Source organism: Rutidosis leptorrhynchoides, chromosome 10 (genome assembly GCF_046630445.1).
Source record: "Rutidosis leptorrhynchoides isolate AG116_Rl617_1_P2 chromosome 10, CSIRO_AGI_Rlap_v1, whole genome shotgun sequence".
In the NCBI taxonomy this organism is placed as follows: Eukaryota; Viridiplantae; Streptophyta; class Magnoliopsida; order Asterales; family Asteraceae; genus Rutidosis; species Rutidosis leptorrhynchoides.
In genome coordinates this window covers 340,928,476-340,954,009 of record NC_092342.1, presented here as the reverse complement: position 1 = coordinate 340,954,009, position 25,534 = coordinate 340,928,476, and positions in this window count along the sequence as shown.

Below are 25,534 nucleotides of genomic sequence, written 5' to 3'. Positions count from 1 at the left end.
TGAAAACAATGACAAACTTGTCAAGATATGGCCCACACACTCGGTTCATAAGGTCCATGAACACAGCTGGTGCGTTAGTCAATCCAAACGGCATAACCATAAACTCGTAATGACCATAACGCGTCCTAAAAGCAGTTTTTGGAATATCATCCTCCTTTACTCGCATATGATGATATCCAGAACGTAAATCGATCTTCGAATAAACCGACGAGCCTTGTAGTTGATCAAATAAGTCATCAATTCTCTGCAGTGGATAACGGTTTTTGATGGTAAGTTTGTTCAACTCTCTGTAGTCAATACACAACCTAAATGTACCATCCTTCTTCTTGACAAACAAAACAGGAGCTCCCCATGGTGATGTGCTTGGCCGAATGAAACCACGTTCTAATAGTTCTTGCAGTTGGCTTTGCAGTTCTTTCATCTCACTAGGTGCAAGTCTATAAGGAGCACAAGCTATTGTTGCAGCTCCTGGTACAAGATCTATTTGAAATTCAACAGATCGATGTGGAGATAGTCCCGGTAATTCTTTCGAAAATACATCGGAAAATTCTTTTGCGACGGGAACATCATTGATGCTCTTTTCTTCAGTTTGTACTTTCTCGACGTGTGCTAGAACAGCATAGCAACCTTTTCTTATTAGTTTTTGTGCCTTCAAATTACTAATAAGATGTAGCTTCATGTTGCCCTTTTCTCCGTACACCATTAAGGGTTCTCCTTCTTCTCGTACAATGCGAATTGCATTTTTATAACATACGATCTCTGCTTTCACCTTCTTCAGCCAGTCCATGCCAACTATTACATCAAAACTCCCTAACTCTACTGGTATCAAATCAATCTTAAATATTTCGCTACCCAGTTTAATTTCTCGATTCCGGCATATATTATCTGCTGAAATTAATTTACCGTTTGCTAATTCGAGTAAAAATTTACTATCCAACGGCGTCAATGGACAACTTAATTTAGCACAAAAATCTCTACTCATATAGCTTCTATCCGCAACCGAATCAAATAAAACGTAAGCAGATTTATTGTCAATAAGAAACGTACCCGTAACAAGCTCCGGGTCTTCGTGTGCCTCTGCCGCATTAATATTGAAAACTCTTCCGCGGCCTTGTCCATTCGTTTTCTCCTGGTTCGGACAATTTCTAATAATGTGGCCCGGTTTTCCACATTTATAACAAACTACATTGGCATAACTTGCTCCGACACTACTTGCTCCGCCATTACTCGTTCCGAAACCATTTTTTCCTTTCGTTCTGTTAACCCCTGGTCCGTAGACCTCACACTTCGCCGCGCTATGACCATTTCTTTTACACTTGTTGCAAAATTTTGTGCAGAACCCCGAGTGATACTTTTCACACCTTTGGCATAGCTGCTTCTGATTGTTGTTGTTGTTGCGGTTGTTATTGTTGTTGGGATGATTTTTGTAGTTGCTGTTGTTGTTGTTGTTGTTGTTGTTGTTGTTGGGCAGTTTGTTGTAGTTGCGATTGATGTTGCGATTGTTGGGATAATTGTTGCGATTATTATTGTAATTGCTGTTGTGGTTGTTGTTGTATTGGTGATTCTTATCACCGTTTTCCTCCCACTTTCTTTTGACTTGTTTCACATTGGCCTCTTCAGCCGTCTGTTCTTTAATTCTTTCCTCAATCTGGTTCACTAGTTTGTGAGCCATTCTACATGCCTGTTGTATGGAGGCGGGCTCGTGTGAACTTATATCTTCTTGGATTCTTTCAGGTAATCCTTTCACAAACGCGTCGATCTTCCCTTCCTCATCTTCGAACGCTCCCGGACACAATAGGCACAATTCTGTGAATCGTCTTTCGTACGTGCTAATATCAAATCCTTGGGTTCGTAACCCTCTAAGTTCTATCTTGAGCTTATTGACCTCGGTTCTGGGACGGTACTTCTCGTTCATCAAGTGCTTGAATGCTGACCACGGTAGTGCGTACGCATCATCTTGTCCCACTTGCTCTAGATAGGTATTCCACCATGTTAACGCAGAACCTGTGAAGGTATGCGTAGCGTACTTCACTTTGTCCTCTTCAGTACACTTACTTATGGCAAACACCGATTCGACCTTCTCGGTCCACCGTTTTAATCCGATCGGTCCTTCGGTTCCATCAAATTCCAAAGGTTTGCAGGCAGTGAATTCTTTGTAGGTGCATCCTACACGATTTCCTGTACTGCTAGATCCAAGGTTATTGTTGGTATGTAGCGCAGCCTGTACTGCGGCTATGTTTGAAGCTAGAAAAGTACGGAATTCCTCTTCATTCATATTCACGGTGTGTCGAGTAGTCGGTGCCATTTCCTTCAAAATAGTTAAATGGAACAAGTTAATCATATAGAATATTAAGAGTAGTTAATAGTATTTCGTAGCATAATATGAACTCATTTATAAAAGCTTTTTCTTCATATTAGCGTTTTATAAGTTTAAATTCGGGTAGTACCTACCCGTTAAGTTCATACTTAGTAGCTAATATACAATTCAACTACTACAATTCTATATGAAAAACTGATTATAATAATATTTCGCGTTCAAACTTTTATACAATATTTTACAAACTTACAATACCGCTTATTTTACATAAAGCATGAAATATAGCACACAATAACTTTGATACAAGATAGTTGTGAAGATAATTCTAGCTAGTACACAAGTCGTTCAGCAAAGGCAATAAAGACACGTAATTCATACGTCCAGAAACAAGTCATGCATTCTGGTTTTACTAGGACTACTTCCCATCCTTGGTCTTGTGGAACATAACCGTTATGGCCGTTGATAAGACAGCGTGTTGTAACGTCGTCAAAGGGACAAGGGTTACGTAATGACCAACAGTCTCATAATAACCTAAAAACCTCATTTCTTACCCCAATTACAGACTCCGTCACTTGTGGGAACGTTTTGTTTAATAGTTGTAGCCCGATGTTCTTTTTCTCACTTTGGTGAGAAGCGAACATTACTAACCCGTAAGCATAGCATGCTTCTTTATGTTGCATGTTAGCCGCTTTTTCTAAATCATGAAGTCCTATATTCGGATACATTGAGTCAAAATAATTTCTTAACCCGTTGCGTAAAATAGCATTTGGGTTCCCCGCAATATATGCGTCAAAGTAAACACATCGTAACTTATGGGTTTCCCAATGTGATATCCCCCATCTTTCAAACGAAAGTCTCTTATAAACCAAGACATTCTTGGGACGTTCTTCGAATGTCTTACAAACTGATTTAGCCGTAAATAGTTGTGCCGAAGAATTCTGACCGACTCTAGACAAGATTTCATCAATCATGTCTCCAGGTAGGTCTCTTAAAATATTGGGTTGTCTATCCATTTTGTGTTTTTATACTGTAAAATAGACAAGAGTTAGATTCATAAAAAAAATACTTATTAATACAAGCAATTTTTACATATATCATAAAGCATAAGCACACTATATTACATATATTACACCACACGAATACAACTATCTTATTCTGACTCGCTCGTTTCTTCTTCTTCGGTTTTGGTTCGTTTTGGCAAGTTTCTAGGGATATTTGATGTTCCCCTAATACGAGCTGTCGTTTTCCACAACGGTTTAGAAAAACCTGGTGGTTTAGAGGTTCCCGGGTCATTGTTACAACTTAAGGGCTTCGGGGGTTGACGATACATATAAAGTTCATCGGGGTTGGAATTAGATTTCTCTATTTTTATGCCCTTTCCCTTATTATTTTCTTTTGCCTTTTTAAATTCAGTTGGGCTAATTTCTATAACATCATCGGAATTCTCGTCGGAATCCGATTCATCGGAGAATTGGTAATCCTCCCAATATTTTGCTTCCTTGGCGGAAACACCATTGACCATAATTAACCTTGGTCGGTTGGTTGAGGATTTTCTTTTACTTAACCGTTTTATTATTTCCCCCACCGGTTCTATTTCCTCCTCCGGTTCCTCCTCTTCCGGTTCTGATTCTTCTTCCGGTTCTGATTCTTCTTCCGGTTCTTCTTCGGGAACTTGTGAATCAGTCCAATATATATTCGACTCTTCGTTATTATTAGGTGAGTCAATGGGATTTGTGCTAGAGGTAGACATCTATCACACAATATCAAACATGTTAAGAGATTAATATATCACATAATATATACATGTTAATAATATATAGTTTCCAACAAAAATGTTAAGCAATCATTTTTAAAGAAAACACGGTCGAAGTCCAGACTCACTAATGCATCCTAACAAACTCGATAAGACACACTAATGCAAATTTTCTGGTTCTCTAAGACCAACGCTCGGATACCAACTGAAATGTCCCGTTCTTATTGATTAAAAACATTCCATATTAATTGATTTCGTTGCGAGGTTTTGACCTCTATATGAGACGTTTTTCAAAGACTGCATTCATTTTTAAAACAAACCATAACCTTTATTTCATAAATAAAGGTTTAAAAAGCTTTACGTAGATTATCAAATAATGATAATCTAAAATATCCTGTTTACACACGACCATTACATAATGGTTTACAATACAAATATGCTACATCAAAATCAGTTTCTTGAATGCAGTTTTTACACAATATCATACAAACACGGACTCCAAATCTTGTCCTTATTTTAGTATGCAACAGCGGAAGCTCTTAGTATTCACCTGAGAATAAACATGCTTTAAACGTCAACAAAAATGTTGGTGAGTTATAGGTTTAACCTATATATATCAAATCGTAACAATAGACCACAAAATTTCATATTTCAATACACATCCCATACATAGAGATAAAAATAATTCATATGGTGAACACCTGGTAACCGACATTAACAAGATGCATATATAAGAATATCCCCATCATTCCGGGACACCCTTCGGATATGATATAAATTTCGAAGTACTAAAGCATCCGGTACTTTGGATGGGGTTTGTTAGGCCCAATAGATCTATCTTTAGGATTCGCGTCAATTAGGGTGTCTGTTCCCTAATTCTTAGATTACCAGACTTAATAAAAAGGGGCATATTCGATTTCGATAATTCAACCATAGAATGTAGTTTCACGTACTTGTGTCTATTTTGTAAATCATTTATAAAACCTGCATGTATTCTCATCCCAAAAATATTAGATTTTAAAAGTGGAACTATAACTTACTTTCACAGATTTTTACTTCGTCGGGAAGTAAGACTTGGCCACTGGTTGATTCACGAACCTATAACAATATATACATATATATCAAAGTATGTTCAAAATATATTTACAACACTTTTAATATATTTTGATGTTTTAAGTTTATTAAGTCAGCTGTCCTCGTTAGTAACCTACAACTAGTTGTCCACAGTTAGATGCACAGAAATAAATCGATAAATATTATCTTGAATCAATCCACGACCCAGTGTATACGTATCTTAGTATTGATCACAACTCAAACTATATATATTTTGGAATCAACCTCAACCCTGTATAGCTAACTCCAACATTCACATATAGAGTGTCTATGGTTGTTCCGAAATATATATAGATGTGTCGACATGATAGGTCGAAACATTGTATACGTGTCTATGGTATCTCAAGATTACATAATATACAATACAAGTTGATTAAGTTATGGTTGGAATAGATTTGTTACCAATTTTCACGTAGCTAAAATGAGAAAAATTATCCAATCTTGTTTTACCCATAACTTCTTCATTTTAAATCTGTTTTGAGTGAATCAAATTGCTATGGTTTCATATTGAACTCTATTTTATGAATCTAAACAGAAAAAGTATAGGTTTATAGTCGGAAAAATAAGTTACAAGTTGGTTTTGTAAAGGTAGTCACTTCTGTCGAAAGAACGACGTCTAGATGACCATTTTAGAAAACATACTTCCACTTTGAGTTTAACCATAATTTTTGGATATAGTTTCATGTTCATAATAAAAATCATTTTCCCAAAATAACAACTTTTAAATCAAAGTTTATCATAGTTTTTAATTAACTAACCCAAAACAGCCCGCGGTGTTACTACGACGGCGTAAATCCGATTTTACGGTGTTTTTTGTGTTTTCAGGTTTTAAATCATTAAGTTAGCATATCATATAGATATAGAAAATGTGTTTAATTGATTTTAAAAGTCAAGTTAGAAGGATTTACTTTTATTTGCGAACAAGTTTAGAATTAACTAAACTATGTTCTAGTGATTACAAGTTTAAACCTTCGAATAAGATAGCTTTATATGTATGAATCGAATGATGTTATGAACATCATTACTACCTCAAGTTCCTTGGATAAACCTACTGGAAATGAGAAAAATAGATCTAGCTTCAAAGGATCCTTGGATGGCTTGAAAGTTCTTGAAGCAGAATCATGGCACGAAAACAATTTCAAGTAAGATTTCCACTCGAAATAAGATTGTTATAGTTATAGAAATTGAATTAAAGTTTGAATATGATTATTACCTTGTATTAGAAAGATAACCTACTGTAAGTAACAAAGGTTTCTTGATCTTGGATGATTACTTGGAATGGATTTAGAAAACTTGGAAGTAAACTTGCAATCTTGGAAGTATTCTTGATTTTATGAAACTAGAACTTTTGGAATTTATAAAGAACACTTAGAACTTGAAGATAGAACTTGAGAGAGATCAATTAGATGAAGAAAATTGAAGAATGAAAGTGTTTGTAGGTGTTTTTGGTCGTTGGTGTATGGATTAGATATAAAGGATATGTAATTTTGTTTTCATGTAAATAAGTCATGAATGATTATTCATATTTTTGTAATTTTATGAGATATTTCATGCTAGTTGCCAAATGATGGTTCCCACATGTGTTAGGTGACTCACATGGGCTGTTAAGAGCTGATCATTGGAGTGTATATACCAATAGTACATACATCTAAAAGCTATGTATTGTACGAGTACGAATACGGGTGCATACGAGTAGAATTGTTGATGAAACTGAACGAGGATGTAACTGTAAGCATTTTTGTTAAGTAGAAGTATTTTGATAATTGTCTTGAAGTCTTTCAAAAGTGTATGAATACATATTAAAACACTACATGTATATACATTTTAACTGAGTCGTTAAGTTATCGTTAGTCGTTACATGTAAACGTTGTTTTGAAACCTTTAGGTTAACGATCTTGTTGAATGTTGTTAACCCATTGTTTATTATAACAAATGAGATGTTAAATTATTATATTATCATGATATTATGATATATAATATATCTTAGTATGATATATATACAGTTAAATGTCATTACAACGATAATCGTTACATATATGTCTCGTTTCGAAATCATTAAGTTAGTAGTCTTATTTTTACATATGTATTTCATTGTTAATACACTTAATAATATATTTACTTATCATTTAACATAATTAACCAAGTGTATCAATATCTTAATATGATTTATATGTACCTAGTAAGACGTTGTTATAACGATAATCGTTATATATATCGTTTTCGAGTTCCTTAAATTAATAGTCTCATTTTTATGTATATAACTCATTGTTAAAATACCTAATGAGATACATACTTATAATAAAATCATGTTAACTATATATATAACCATATATATGTCATCGTATAGTTTTTACAAGTTTTAACGTTCGTGAATCACCGGTCAACTTGGGTAGTCAATTGTCTATATGAAACCTATTTCAATTAATCAAGTCTTAACAAGTTTGATTGCTTAACATGTTGGAAACACTTAATCATGTAAATAACAATTTCATTTAATATATATATAAACATGGAAAAGTTCGGGTCACTACATAGGATTAACCTAATACTCATCAAGTTAGGAAGCTTTGATGAAATAGTTGGAACGGACTGGCTTTCTAGGATGAAAGCGTAAGTTATTTATAATAAGAAGATTATTCGTATACCTCACGAGAATGGTGAGCCAAAAGCCATCTGGGTTACTTCAACAACCCGAGATCCCACAATGGAAATGGGAAGGGATGACAATGGATTTCATACCCAAGCTACCGAAAACAATAGGCAGTTATGACACTATCTGGGTTATCGTTGATCGCCTCACCAAATCTGCTCACTTTTTAGCTATGAAAGAAACCGATACAATGGATAAACTTACACGACGATACATAAAGGAAATTGTATTCCGTCACTTCGGCAACTCAAATTCTATGTTAAGGACTAGCCAGGAATCTTATTTGATACTCATTCTTACGTGACTCTAAATCCTAACTTATTCCGAGAGATTTCTTATTTGATGATATTCACACCATCACCCTTCTTACGTCAATATTAGTCATACCAGTTCAAAATTTCCAGAATCAATGGGTAGTTAATTCCCATCCTCATACTCTCCCTTTCGTATCTCACTTATAAGCAACAACTTTACACTTAAGCATTTTTGGTCGAAGGACTTATGCCCTACTAATAACCATCAACCACATTTAAATTCAATAGTTTTCATTACCTCAAATATCACTCGAAATTTTCAAAAATCTTTTACTCAATCCTCATCAATCTTTTTCCAACTTCTAACCTTCGAAATATGAAAACTTTGTCTGCCAAATTTTTTTTTCACATACTATGTTACTGTACAAATTTTATTGCCAAAATTTTATCTGTCAAAGTTTTATAAAAATGAATTTATTTTATTGCCATCCGTACAAATTTTAGAAATCGTATATGATAAAGTAAACAATTACTATTTTTGACTAGTACATGTGAAATTTTACTTTCACCTTTAAAAATCAAGTCTTTTAATCAAAAGATATTTTACTTAGAGTAAGTCTATATTTACTAAGAACTTTGTTTCTTTTCTTACATTGTCACCCTAATGATTTCTATATAATTTTCATTGCTTATAATATAAAATTATTCGTTGCTTATTCGTATTCAAGCCATCATGAAGACTTTACAACCGTCAAAATTGAGAGATTCATGTGTGTGTATGTGATGAAGGCACTTACTACCACGTCATGCAGAGCTTTCGGCCACACCCGTTGGAGCGATGCTCTTTCTTACATAACTGTAAGTCCTGACTTATTCCAAGGGATTCCCATTTAGTGATATTAACACCATCAGTATTCCGACTTTAATATTAGTCATAACCTGTTTGGCATCTTGCAAAGTCAAGAAGCGATTAACTTCTCATCCTCATACTCTATCCTTCATACCTCACTTTTTAGCAACGGCTTCGCACGTGAACATTTTGGGGCCAAAGACTTAAGTCCCTGATAATCATCAAAACTACATTTAATTCATTAGTTTTCATTACCTAGTAACATGACAACTGATGATTCAAAAATTTTTCACTCGACCTTTTTCAACTCGTAACCTCTGAAACACGAAAAACTATGTTTATCAAATTTTTTACACGTTGTTTATTGTAAGGTCCTCACGAGATTTATGGACAAACGAAAGTAATAAAATTTTTCGGTCACTTATGCAATTTATAAAATCACATATGTATGTATATGATTAAGTTAACAAATTTACCCTTACTTATTTTGGTTAGTACCGACTAAGTTATACCTTCACATTATTTAAAAACCACTCCTTTATTGAGTTGTTTAACTTAAGTCAAATAGTTTTGTGCAAAATGGTACGCGTCGTACATACTTCTAAATTTACCAAGAACTTTGTTCCATTTATGTTGACGCATCAAACGTTTAAAGGTTTTTCAAAACTTCCTCGGTTGATTTTATTAAAGGTTTTCATATTAGACTACACCATGTAGGGATCACACTTCTTCTCTCCCTCCGTTAGGGATGAAGCTCACTATTAAAATCTTTGTTAAAAACGCTTGAGCCACTTTGGGTGGCAGATTTATAAAAATTTGTTAGGAAGTCTTTGTACTCGGAAAATGTTCCTTTTAAGGTTAGACATGGCAAAATCGCGGGCCGATAAATCAGTTTTCTGAGGTACACTCAGTGGTTACCCCATTGTAGGAAGGGCACTAGGTGGGTTTCTATTCTCAATATTTCACGGCTAATCGCAACATCCTCGTAAACATCATCTCTATGAATCAGTAGGTAGAGGTACAAGGAATCATTTTTGAGATTCTTTTCACTTAGAGTAAACCGTTCTTTACGACCAAGGGTCCACGTATCTTCTCGTCCGCGCATCCCCTTAAGTATAAGGATAAATTCAGAACAAATCGCTCGAAGAGTTCACCCTGGTTCAAAGATCACACCTTTCGTGCGATTCTCTTTCGGAAATGTAAAGTAACATACTTTAGAAATCTATGAATCTTGTTATCCTCTTGGAAGGGACTGCTTAAAATGTCTGTAACACGAATATGGTTACTCTACACATTCCTTCCTTCGCTGGTTGCAACTATATGTTGTTCTAGTTAATGTTAACCCTAACTTCAACATGTAACTGAAAGGATAAAGTTACATTATGGAACTGTGCTTTCATTCCATCTAAGGATAAGTTCACCTGCAGTATGATAAACTGGGTGATATCCTTCATGGTTCGTTCAGACCGTCCTGAAGGCACTATAAATAATTATGGCTTGCATTGCATATAAGTCCGATTATCACTTTCAGCTAAAATTTCAATTCATTTAGTCAAATGAAACGTTATTAAATATCGGGTTCTTTACACCTATGGTCTCCTTCCGAAATTAAGGGATTAGTACAAAATCCGTGGCTAACACTATCTAGACATCAAATCGCATGGTTATGATCACCATGTTTTCCATTCTACCTGTCAGCCTTGTATTGCGACATAAGCGCTCAATGTTTTAGATGAGTTTGGTAACATTCATGATGCATTCCATGCATCCAGCTTACTGAAGATGCCTGTAAGGCTAAAAACATCATCTTTCCTTTTGTGGGTATATATTCGGATGACATATTCTTGTTAGCAAGAAACGAAACCAAACTGTTGATCTCTTAGGACAAGAGACTTAATAAATGGCATATACCTATTCTTACTTTTTTTTACGCCCGAGTACCTTTCAAGGTAAATAGCTCACTTTTGAGCCCACGAATCTTTCGAAACTTTGATACGCTACTTCTTATTTAAATACGGTACCATTTTTAGTCACTCCTCAAATTTCGGGACGAAATTTCCATTAACAGGTGGGTAATGTAACGACCCGACTTTTTCGACTTGCTTTTGTGCTTTGTGCTTTCTCGAAACTGCGTATTTGTGCGCACTGTGCCACTTTATACTCTGGAATCTTTATACACATGGCCTACTTTCATTTATGTGTTAAAATGTGCCTTTAAGTACGTAGGTTACTTAACTTGATCACCGGAAACCTTTATGACCGTTAGTGTCACTTGACGTTACGAACAAACCGCGTACTGCGTACACGTTTAACTTTTGTCGTAATCGGAATATTATGACTACGAAATCTTAATTATTATTTTATAATAATAATTACTTGGGTTTATGGATGCTTAATTACGCGTAGTAATTTACTTATGCTTACTAGTTAGTCTTGTTGGACTTTCTACCTTGTTGGGCCTTAGCCCACCCTACACTAGTTAGTGGACTATTTAATTAGCCCAATTATTAATAGCTAGTGACCCATTAATAAGTAAGACAAATGCCCATTTATTAGAGGGAACATGCTAGCATTTATGTCAAGTATTATCCTTAATGTTGCATGGGATTCCAACATAAGCATCAACTTTAGACAACCATTAACTAAAAAGCAAACTTTTATCTCCCTTGTCCCCCTCCCATGCCCACAATTTTAGACACCTCCCACACCCTCACCACATTATAAATACAAGCCTTATTCCATCCATTTTACACTTGCTCTCATTTGCATTTCACACACACTTACTCTCTAATTCTTTCTCTAGTCTTTCTCTCTCTAAAAAGTGTAAGTAATTAAATTTTTCTTCTTCTTCTTCTTCCTTTATCTTACACGAAATCATCATCATCATTTAAAGGTCTTGCTTTTTAGCTTTGAACTTGATTACATCTTGTAGATTCAAACTTGGATTTGAATCCTTCAAGAACATGGAAGATTCAAGCTTTCTAGCTTTGAATCTTCACCTACTTTGTAGATCTAAATCTTTTTACTTTAATCTTTTTATTTTGTTATAAAGATTCAAACTTGTGTTTGTAATCTTCATGTATCTTAAAGATCCAAGCTTTATGCTTCAAGATCTTCAAGAACAACCAAGATGCAAGCTTTCTAGCTTGAATCTTCATATCGTTTGTTGGATCTAAGTTTTCTAACTTATGGTCTCATTATTTTGTTGTAAAGATCAAAACTTGTGTTTATGGTCTTCATGCAACTTAAAGATCTAAGCTTTATGCTTCAAGGTCTTCAAGAACACTAAAGGTTTAAGCTTTCTAGCTTTGTGACCTTATAACTTGTGTAAAAAGGATCCAAGCTCTCTAGCTTAGGGTTCCATCACTTCATTTGATTTATATTGTGTTAATACTTGTTTGATTGAAGTAAAGTTTGTAACTTTGTTTGTAAATAGGACTTGTATTTGTATTAAGATTAAGGATATGATGTAACCTTCGTTCATCATCCATCTAAGACTCTTAAATGAGTTGTGTTCTTACTTGGTCTTAACATATTGTGTGTTGATGGTAGAATCTTGGTCAAGGTGATGCTAACCCATCAATGAGTTGTACACTTGAAGCTATAAGCATTAAAGATGAAAACCGTGATGAGCATCAAGCACTAAGAACTCCACCAGAGCACTTTCCTACTGTTTTTTGTATCTGATTAGACCACCTGGGCTACTGAAAAGTTGATTTTCAGTTATTTCGGTTCGATTAGATGATTTTTCTTTTAGACCTCGTCTTAATCCGAGTTACGGTTTAGGATTTATGGCCTTTCGAAAGTCATTACACCCTTGTAACGTTGTGCTAAAAATTCGGACCTACTCGCACTTAAACCGTCACCACGGTCAAACGAAGCAGAGTTTGAGTCTATAAATTGGTCAGCAACTAGAGGACTCACATACAGAGCCATAGCCACTAACTACACGTCTTTTCGATTTACGTAGAGGTCGTAGCAGCTGATCCAATTCATCCTATTGTTTCGATCTCTATACTTGTTAAACTTACTTAGCTTTTACAATGATGAATGATGATGATGATGATGACACTTAAACTTATTTTATGCACTATTGGAACTTATAAGGACAACATACTAACCTAGTAAAATTTGATTTAGGTTGACGACCTTTCGGACCAACTTACTACTTGCATACTTTCATTATCGACTTTATCGCTTTTATCACTGTGAGTTATAGCTTCCCTTTTTACTTATACTATTTTTGGGACTAAGAATACATGCGCTTTTTATGTTTTACTTATTTGACACGAGTACTTAAACTTTACATATGTGTGGGTTATACAACGGCATAAAGATTCCCCTTAGCACTGTAACGTTTAACTATTAGTTTTTAAACCGGTAGACGCGAATATTAGATATGGATCCATAGGGTTTGACATCCCCACTCGGGCTAGTCGCACTAGCATTTAACGGGTGCTTAATACTTCGAGGACATACGCACTCGCCAGGTGTACTTTTAGGGGGTGATATTTATATTTACGTTAAGTCTAGTTACCATGTGCCCACGGTTAAACATATACTTTTCATATTGTTTTGAATACTGATTTAAACTGCTGGTTGAAGCACTGAAATCTCGTGGTCTACATTACTTTATTGTTTACAAACTATAGCTCACCAACATTTGTGTTGACTTTTTAAGCATGTATTTCTCAGGTGCTTAGACGTTGTTGCTTCCGCTGTTAGACTTGCTGTCTTGGTGTTATAGACTTGTTGTTATGGACCTGCTGTGTTAGATTTCAGCTGCATTACTTAGAGATGTCTCAATCATGAAACTTTTATCTTGCATTCACAACTTATGTAATTTGAATAAAGGCTTTGTAATGACCTCTGTGTCACGTTATCTTTTGTAAACGTTATCTTTTTATGAATGCAAACTGGTTTTCAAACAGCATGTAGTACTTGACCGTGTAAAGATCCTGTTGTTGACGAATCGTACACGATGGTTTTGTACGGGGCGTCACAGTTACAACATCTAAACCTTTAGGTTCACCCACATTATTGTTGACCTGTTTTTGCGTGTTTTATTCTCAGGTCCTTAAGAGGTAGACTTCCGCTGTGTTTGCTGCATGGTCTGGCCTTGGAGTCAGCATTCAATTTAAAGAACATTATTTACTTTCGCATTTAAAGCTTTTATAACTGTTTAAACACTGTTGGCTTGTGGTTACGATCACAACAGTGTTTCTATTTTGGGATTATTGACTTATGTTTTGAATGTCAACTTTTAATAAAATTAAATGCGCTTGCTTTAAACTTCTCATATAGAGGGCGTAATTGTTAACTGTGGGACCTGGATTAACACACCGTTAGATGGAAATTTGGCGGGGTGTTATACTACATGTGATGGAGTTTGCATATCCGTACGGAAGTAAACAACAAAATTGTATACTCATTTTTGAAACCATAAGCCAACAGTGTATGTGTATTGTTGTAACTACAGGTAGATGTGATATAGCAAATATAAGTTGCATTAAACAAATGTCCATGTTATATTGAAATATTAGTTTATTCCTCCGTTATTAAAGTGTCAGTTTCAAATGGTTAACTATGTGGTTCATAACTTTATTATTCAAATAGGTAAAGTCATGAAACTTCTCTAAAAATGAGGATGATAATCAAAAGCCTATTTTCAATGTCTTATAAATTACTGACAAAATTGTGTCGGGGGTCCTTGTGGTTTACCTTAAAAGTTGTTGGGGGGGTCCAAAAGTATTAATTCATCTTGGGGGGTCCTAAAGGTATACTAAACTTTCTTAGGGGTCCAAAATGTTAAATTAAACATTACTGTGAGGGCTTTTTAGTAAATGACATATAAACCCCAATTATTCTCAATAAAAATCCGTCGTATACCTCCATTTGCAGACTTCAAACCCTAATTTCTAAACGAGTGATTTTTTACAATCAACATGGTAAATTGCTACTGTGGGAGACGTGCACTGGTTCAGTATTCGGATACACAAAGAAACCCTGGAAGACATTTTTACAGCTGCTCTAACAAGGTATTGAACCCTCAATTGAAAATGCCATTGAACGATTTTTGCTTTATTGATATTGATTTAATTTGGGGTTTTTTAGTTGTACGATTGTAGGTTTTTTGAATGGATGGATCCACCTATGAATTCACGATTGATGAATGTAGAATCTCGAGCTTCTAGGTGGAAGTTAATAGCCATATGTAGCTGGATCGTGTTTATCTTTTATGTTATGTATTTCAATTAGTGTTTAAATTAGTGTTTAATTCCTATGTAGCTGGATCGTGTATGTATCTGTTTAGCTGATTCAGTTTATGTAATGGCTTAAGAAAGCAAGCTTTTGTTGACAGTTAACGTGATGTAATAACACTTGTTTCAAGTGTTTCTTTTCTTTTGTGTTGTAATGGATTAAGAATCTTGATAAAGTAATGGAATCTGGATAAATCAAGTTTACTTCAAAAGCAAAAGCAATACATGGCTGTAACCATTCATAAATCAAAAGCAAAAGCATGGCTGTAAAAGTTTACATGGCTATAAAAGTTTACTTCAAAAGAAAAAGCAAAAGCAATAAATAATAGTTTACAATACATGGCTGTAAAAGTCACCATTCAATACACTTCAAAAGCAAATAACCATTCATACACTTCAATTACAATACATGGCTGTAACTAGTCAATAACCATTCAATACATTCCAAGTCATTACAAAAAGTTACATGGTTCATAACTACATGTCAAGTCATTACAAAAGATACATTAACAAAAGCTTGTTAACAGCATACATTACAAAAGCTTGTTAACAAAAGCTTGTTAACAGTTTACAAACAAAAGTCATTACAAAATACCAAGTCATTACAAAAGATTGCTACAAAAGATTGTTAACTGCCATCTTGACTTCCACTTGTTAGATTTGACTAGGTTTGACTACCACTTGCCACATTTTGACTTCCACCAGCTACATTTTTACTTCCACTTGGACATCCTCTTTTGTTATGCCCATATATTCCACAAGTTCCACATTTTATGCTCTTTCCCTTTCTAGACAACTTACCACCATTGTTAAGACTTTCCCTTTCCTCAAAACCTTTTATCCTATTTTTTTTTGGTCTACCAACTGAAGGTGTAAATAATGGTGGTAGTAATGTGTAACACCCTAGGCAAATCCCACATCGCCCACGAACATGAGTGATCATGGGATTATAAGGTAATACTCACGCTTAAATGACACAACGCGTTTTGGGATCATAGGCTGAGTAGAAGTGCGAGTACGTTGTGGTTAAGCGTGCTCGGGCGAGAGCACTACCAGGATGGGTGACCTCCTGGGAAAGTGCTTCTCGTGTGTGGTCGCCAAGAAAAAGTCGTGCGCCTGCGGGCAAAGCAGACAATATTGTGGTCATGTTAAGCTGGGGTGTTACAGAATGGTATCAGAGCCACCCATGTGCCGTTGGGGGTGGTGGGGCAAACCTCATCGAGGACGATGAGTCCCTAAGGGGGGTGAATTTAACACCCTAGGCAAATCCCACATCGCCCACGAACATGAGTGATCATGGGATTATAAGGTAATACTCACGCTTAAATGACACAACGCATTTTGGGATCACAGGCTGAGTAGAAGTGCGAGTACGTTGTGGTTAAGCGTGCTCGGGCGAGAGCATTACCAGGATGGGTGACCTCCTGGGAAAGTGCTTCTCGTGTGTGGTCGCCAAGAAAAAGCCGTGACCCTGCGAGCAAAGCGGACAATATTGTGGTCATGTTAAGCTGGGGTGTTACATAATGGCAAAGAGATACTTGATTTAGGCCACAAAGATCTATCATTAAGTGGATTAATGGTGAAACCATATGCTCTGTTCCAGGTGTCTAAATAGTAAATAGGATCAAACCATCTCTCAAGTGGACCAACATCTGGTGAATTAGTTGCCATGTTCCAAAAGCATGCCACAACATGCTTGCATGGTATCCCTGTGATTTCCCATTTCCTACAAGCACACCTTCTTTCCCCTATGTCAACTACACATTGTTCACCATGAAGTCCATTGACTTGATAAAGATTACTACCACTCCAAAGAACTCTGCATAGGTAAGCATCCTTCTTAATTGATTCAAACAGTTTTGTTGCACTTGGGGTCAGTGGTCCATTACATTTAGCAACTTTGTTTATCCCCGTGACTATCCTTTTCATTAGGTACTCTCTCACATACTCTAATGCAGTGATTATAGGCTTGTCTCTAGCATCACGTAACCATCGATTTAAAACCTCACACATGTTATTCAACAGAACATCTGACTTTGCCCTTCCTGTATCATTTATACTCATCTTATTCAATTAATAAACATCGATAAACATCAAAGTATAATTATCCAAAGTAGATATATTTACCTTAAAAATGACTTTTTGCCCAACAGCTTGGAGGTATCTTACCTAAGTATGTGTGTGCAGCTACGTTGAAACCTTTTAACTCAAGCATGACCTTTTCAAAATAAGGAACAGTAGTGGCACTAGCACACTTCTACGGGAGTTGTTTATAAGCTGCACCCCTAAAACCTTTTGTCTTCATAATTTCATGAATGTGCCTTAAGCAAAACGTATGTTCAGCACACGGATACATCCTTGCAACAGCTTGAAGTAAACCCTAAAACATTACATAAGCAGTTGATATACAATTGATAAAACATTACATAAACAATTGATAAAGAATTGATAAACAATTGAAGTAAGTACATTTTGTCTATCACTAATGAAAATGAAGTTTGATTGTCTTGTTAACCCTAGATCATCACCCAAACACTCCAAAAACCAACTCCATGAGTTGTAATTTTCTTGCTCCACAATTGCATAAGCCACTGGATAGATACTATTGTTTGAATCCAATCCTACTGCAGTCAATATATGTCCAGTTGATGGTGGTTTCATGTGTGCACCATCCATTCCAAGTAGGTCTATCCCCATTGCATTGAAGCCTTGTTTCAAAGGACCCAAACATATATATATATTCTCTTAAAAACTCTAGTTGTTTCATCAGGATCACATGGTTCAGTTAAAATTTTAACTGTTGTACCGGGGTTGCATCTAATTAGTTCTAACCCATAACTTCTAATATCTGCATATTGGCTTTTGTAGCTACCTCTCATAGTTTCTAATAAGCTCAATATTATTCATAACACATTTCATGTATCCAATTTACTGAAATGACTTGCATAACATCATCATTTTGAATGATCTCTGCATTAATGATAAAATGCACTTCGTAGATGAACCAGTAGAAATTATGGTTCGTATGATTTAAACGCTTGAAACAAAATAATATTCTATCCGTTGAATTTCACGCAAGGCCCCGAGTATACCTGGGAACGTGAAAACCAAATAAAAAGAAAATATCCTCACCTATTTACAAACAACGCCGACTGATGACAACAACTAAATTTCGGGATGAAATTTCTTCTAACGGGTAGGTACTATAACAACCCGGAAATTTCTGACAAAATCTAAACAAAGTCTTTATACAATATCATTTAACCTCGACTAATTTCGATGATTTACGAACCATTATTTTTAAATAATTATGTATTAATATTAACTTGTTTATTATTTATCATCATTATTACTCTCAATATTATTAATATTATTATTAATAATTATCACTATTATCATTAATATTATTAGTATTATAAATTTTATTAAAAGTAATAAGATTATTATAAATATCATTATTAATACAAATTATTATTAATACTAGTATTATTAACATGTTATAATGATTATTATCATTAAAATTATCATTATTATTATTAATATTGTCATATTAATATTGTTATCCTTATATTATTATTATTTATCATTAATAATACTATTATTATTATTAATATAATTATTGTTATTAGTATTATTATTATTAATATATTTATTAAATATTAATATCAATTAAAAATAAAAGAAATAGACATAAACCTAATACCAGAATTAGGTCGAATTTTTTTATCTGCTTTTACTTTTTAAATATTTTATAAAAAGTAGGTTAGTATCTGTATTTTTTAGGTCGTGACCTGCTTTTTTTTTTATCTGTTCTAATTTTTTTATTTTTATTTTTTTGATCGTGATCTTCCATGATTTCCATTAAACAAACAATTAGGTCTACTGAGTTACACCTTGGATTAACATTATCATCATTATATAAATATCGATTGAAGGTTTCTGCTAATTGGAAACCAAACAGAAAACTCAGTTAAAAGAAAAATAAATTCGTTCTTGACCCATTTTACCAAAACCTCGAAATCGAATCAATTTAGAAAATCTATAAATGTAGTCTTGCTAGGAATTATTCATTCATACTATCTGTAAAATTACAAGTCCCAATTCGTTCTAACGAATTCAAATTTTTGAGTCAAAGGTTTCGATTTCAAAAGTCAAACGGTTTGTTCATCATGAAATTCGTAATTTTTTTTATGTTTCAAGTTCAATTGATTGCTTAGGTAGTTTCTATGAACAATTACTACCACTTTCATGTTGAAATCTTAATCTAAAACGTCCTCAAAAATAAAAATCACGAAATTTTTTTCTTTTAAAAGCCGCGACAGCAGCAGTGTTTTTTTTTTATTTTCAATTAATTCCAAAACTGATATAGATCGATTATATTTAGTGTGATAGTCCTGAAAATCGTTTAGAAGTTAATTGGATTCGTTCCTGGGTTGATTTGGCTAGTTGGATTGATGAAGAAGAAGTAGAAACAGAAAAACAGTTAAAGTTTTTATGGTTAGTGAATTATAACAGAAAAGTAGAAGTGGTGGAGTGGTTAAGGTGTTGTTTGTGTTAGCGAGAGGTCTCGAGTTCGAGTCCCGACTGTGCCATTTTTTTTTTGAAAAGCTTTTCAAGGTAGTTCTCTTATTCAAAGTTAATCTAAATTATTATTGTTATTATTATTAGCATTATAATTATTATCATTATTAATATTATGATTTTAACTATTATTATTAATAATAAAAGTTACCAAGTATTATTAGCATAATTAAAATTCAAATTATAATTACTATTATTCTTATTACTACTAAAATTATTATTACTAGTATTATTAGTAATTATTAATAATATCATTTGTATTATTAAAAGTATTACAAATTTTATCATTTCAAGTATTATTATTATCATTATGATTAACAGTATTACCATTATTATTAGTACTAGTATCATTTTAAAAAGTATTCTTATTAATGATATCATTATTATTATTACTAATTTGATTATCCTTATTATTAAGTATTATTTTTATTAACATTTTTATCTTAACAATAATATTAAAACTTTCATTTTTAAATTATCATTATTACCATCATCCTTATTATTATTATTATTACAAAATAATACGATCCTTTATACATTATCATTATTAAAGTCATTTTATCAAACAAATACTTATACATAGAACATATATATATAAGTATATATATATATATATATATATATAAATATGAAACAATTGAAATAATATTATTCGATTACGAGTATATGTGTTAATATATATACTTGATATAGGTTCGTGAATCCGAGGACATCTCTGTACTTGTTCAAGTGTTATCATACGCATATCATACAAACTATCGTATCGTGAGTTCATCTGCTCCCTTTTTATCTATATTTTTGGGCTGAGAATACATGCGCAACTTTTATAACTGTTTTACACGTATCAACTATTAAACTGTAACATGTTGGGCTATGACCAGCAAGTCCCCAACCGACAAGTATAAACGATAACTTGTTACGGGGCAAACTTGAAAGTCTAGTCTAAATACAAGTACCAACTATTAAACTGTGATATGTTGGGCTATGACCAGCAAGTTCCCAACCGACAAGTATAAACTTGTTACGGGGCAAACTTGAAAGTCTAGTCTAAATATCAGTACCAACTGTTAAAACTATGCTATACCCGGCTATGTCCGACTAAGTCCCTACAGTGATATTTTTAATTGATGCGGCATTCTTAATTATTGGGGATAGGCCTATCGGGAGTAACGTCCCCGATACATTTGACTAAGTCTTTGTATTACTTGATAATGAAATTAAACGACAAGGACACAACAACTTGTCACGGGGCAAACAACGTTTAGTCTAAATATCACGCACTGGCATAACTTTTGATCTTGCGGGAGATCAACTTTTAGATCTGCGAGATCTACTTTATTTAATCTTGTGGTCTATATCTATTACTGAAATCATTATTTATTACAAACCTATGAACTCACTCAACCTCGTGTTGACCTTTTTAAGCATGTTTATTTTCAGGTACTTAAATATTGCTTCCGCTGTATATCTACTGCTTTGATGATGATTGTTTGCTATGCTTGGAGTCTTCATTACATATCATATCAATTAAAGACATATTTATCTTCCGCTGCAAAACTCAACAAAACGTCTCATGTAGAGTCGTTCTCGTTTATACAACTGTGATTTGATATAATTAGACACAAATACCCCAGTTCCTATTTGGGGGTGTCACAGATTGGTATCAGAGCAAATTGTTGTAGAGAACCAGGATTGCATTTTATGTGTGCCTTATACCATTAGGTACCTTAGCAATGTAGGACTACAACTTTCCTTGACCATAGTGCCTTCAATTGTTGCCTTTAACTGTTAAATGCTACACTATGCCTTAGAAACTATGCTTATTAAATTCTTTAATATTTCTTAGAATGCCGAGCCAATCAGAGAATTCTGTCTACTCTCCAATTATGCTACCACATTCAAATGCGATACCTGTTGATTCTGCTGACTCTGGCTCTAATCATTCACCGGTATACAAACCAACGAGTACTTCTGAATGGGAAGCTATTCAAAGCCTTCCTAACTACAATGGTGACTACTCAGGCTACGAGCCCGAAAAAGATCCTATTGAGGAATCGTCTAAAAACTTATCTCTAAAGAGAAAGCAAACCGAAACCGCTACTGCTGATAAAGCCGGTCCATCAAAAAGGGCTAGCTCACCATCTCGTGAAAACATCGCTCAGATAGAGGCACGTCTAAATAACCTAGAGAAAGAAAACAAAATCTTGAAAGAGATCATCATAAAATCCTTCGAAACTCGAACTGAAAGGCTAGAAGAACTTGTAAAGTATAACACAGAAAAAGGATGGAGAAGGTGATGAAAGTAAAGGACGATGAAGAACGCAATACCCGCTGGGGAAAACAATCGTTTGCCTATTTGAGAGAAGATGTTGACATTAAATTTAAGATGGAGGAAGACCACATGAATAGTCAACTTTCTATGAGGGACTACATGTATCATGTAATCAACAATGATGTTTCCAATCTTTATGATAACCTTGAGTATCTTTATGAGGAACAAAAGGAGAAGAACGAGAAAGTTGAAAAGTTTATGAAGAAGGTTGAGGAAGAAAAAAAGAAATATGAAGACTACTTCAATCTTAATATTTCCTAGTTATTTTTCCTATTTTCTATCTATGTAAAGGCTAGGCCTTAAACTATTTCTATCTCCAGATCGTGTAATAAGAAGGTTTGTTTAAAGCTTCAATAAAATAAAGTGTTTCGTTTATATCATATTCATCTTTATTTTACTTAAATTTTTATGACCTATCAGATTTATCAAACTTCTATACACCCTTATGTTATTGAAGATAATTAGCTCCTGCTACTCCAAACACTCACGTATCTTATGCCTTTATGCATCGGTTTACGAACCAGAAAAAGTCACTGGGTTATCACAGTATACGAATTGAAATTCTTTAATCAATATCTGATTACAAACTTATTATTTATAATCTCAACACGTCATACCACCATTATTACATAAATGGATGACACATCATATCTTATCATATCTTATTATGTCTATCCCAGTAAACTTTGTCTACCACTTTTCCTAAATTTCCTCCATAAATTACGGAAATCTTTTTGCTATAAATACATATTCAAGGAGACGAATATGTCATTCAGTATTCAATACCCATTTCATATCAAACCCTATTTCAAACATATAATATGAATTTCTCAAACTCTTCAAGCTCCCACGGCAGCGTAACCGGAACAAATGAACCAATCAGCCATCATCTTTTCTAGATGAATTGGGGATGGGTTCGTAGCTGACTCAATCAATGGAGGCAAGAAGAAGGTGATCCCTTCCACCAATCAAATTCACCTCTTGGCGAAGAACCTGAAGCACTTACCGGCGAACTAGTCCGAAACACTATTTTCTCTCTTATTTCCAGGGTATCCCGTCACGAATATATAATATCGAAGATTCTAGATCTTATACACCCCCTTGTTCCAACCGCCAATCATCCCGGAATAATAGAAGAAGTCAACGAGCTTCGCGCTCGAGTAGTGGCTCTGGAAAATATGGTGCGAAACCTACGAACATCAGCAGCAGCACCAGCAGCATAACCAGTACCATAAATACCATCAACATCACCACCAACAACATCAGCTTCATCAACAACAATATCTGCATTCCATGCCTCAACATCACACTCAGTACCACAAATATCAACATGATACGCCCCATAGATACCAAGGAATATTAGTAATAATGAGTTAAGATGTATTGACCCATTCTTCGTGAAGAATTATATATGTATACCTTATATATATATATATATATATATATATATATATATATATATATATATATATATATATATATATATATATATATATATATATATATATATATATATATATATATATATATATATATATGATTTGGAACAATAATAAATCTTGTCGTACTAAGCAATTACGTGTGAATCTCAACTAGTATGTACTACTTGGTTAATTCATATCACTAATATGCTATGATGTACACCCTTCGTTAATGATTTAACAATTGTTAATCACTGCTTCAACACAATAAACTCCATTTCATAATAAATCAAGTGTAACGATGAATGTATTAATTCATAACTTCATTAGCAAAATATTTCGCGACAATTATGAAATCTCTAAGGTTTTGGAGATTATTTACTCTCGTTCCAAACCGTAAATTAGGCGAGTTTAATTTATATTAACTCATTAAATCCCTGATTATATCTGAAGAATACATATATAATTGTAAATTCTATTGTACAAACTGTTAATTGTGAAAATATTTTAACGGGTAGGTAAAACTCGAGAAATATTTACATCTCACATTAATACACTGTACATTCTTCAATTTCGACTCATAAATCATTAATTATACGCACTACCTTCACAATGATACACAATCATCTTCATACAAAATCAATTACACATTCTGAAATTAACATATCGGGATTCAAATAAAGCTTTAGCAGGTGTTATCTTCCTAAAGACCACTACATTCACGAATTATATTCTGCAAAGAATTATCACATCAAACCACCGAAATTATCATTCACTTTTAAAATCAATAACGCCTATTCGGCAACCATTAGATCCGTTAATGATTACAATCAGCGTTTAATCACCTAAAAATAAAATTTCTTGAAACCATCTCGAATTGATAACCAATGATTCAGACATGGTAGCATTAAATGCAGTGGAAACAAAAGAATTGTCCTCGTCATTGGATTTTAGAAATTCTAAGATATCACCGTATCTTTCGTTATAAATATCCTCTATATTTCTGAAGATATCTTCATAACGATTCTTGACCTCAATTAATTGTCTCCTTGCTATATCTTTATCACATCATAAAGGAAACTGATTTAGTTTCTATATTCTGTAAAATTCAAATTTAAAATATGAATGATTTGAAGTAGTGTTGGAAATTGAAGCATGAGTTAGTATAATATAATGACGTCAGGCCAACGTGATTATATAACAGTAAGTCATGCTAAATTTTTAATGGAAGATGATGATTCGTAGATTTTATAATCATCATTTGCCATATTACACGACTCTTACATTCTACTAAATCTCTGAACACATCAAGAAAATATATTCTTGATAGTTCTATCCTCAGTAATTCTAGTAATTTACCAAATCAAATCGTGATATTACGCTTAGAACAGTAAGCCCATTCGAAACTTCATACCTATGAATTCTGGACCATTACTCGCTTTACTTAGAGTTGAGAGGAGAACAAAAAGGCAAAGAGCTTTGACATATAAGGGAAAATATAAAGCCCGATAACGACACCGAAATTACAAACCGTGTATATCAATGCGTATAGCAATATAAAGACACGGGAGAACTAAAAACACAATAAATCCTAGAGCATAATAGAAGTAAACAGACTCCTATGGTGGGAGTTGGAAAAGAAGGATGATTGTGGCGATAACCAATATAAGGTCAAGAACAAGAACTGGATTGAGCATATTAACAAAACTTTTGAAAGTATGAATTGAGAAAGAAAGTATAGAAGTGGTGAAGATAATGAAACGGAAGAAGCTAATTTATAGCAAAATTCCAAACACATCAATCGAGGCAATTCACCATATTTAATTAAAGAAAATCCTAATTTCCGTAATTACCGGAAAATCAAATCTTATAAAGATTTCGAAGATTTCTTTAATTCCTTGAAATTCGGAAATCAATCGTAACTAGTCAAAAGTTAAGTGAACATTTAATTTTCTCATTTACTCTTTTACGATAGCTTCATTTATACGCTTCCTATAATCGAA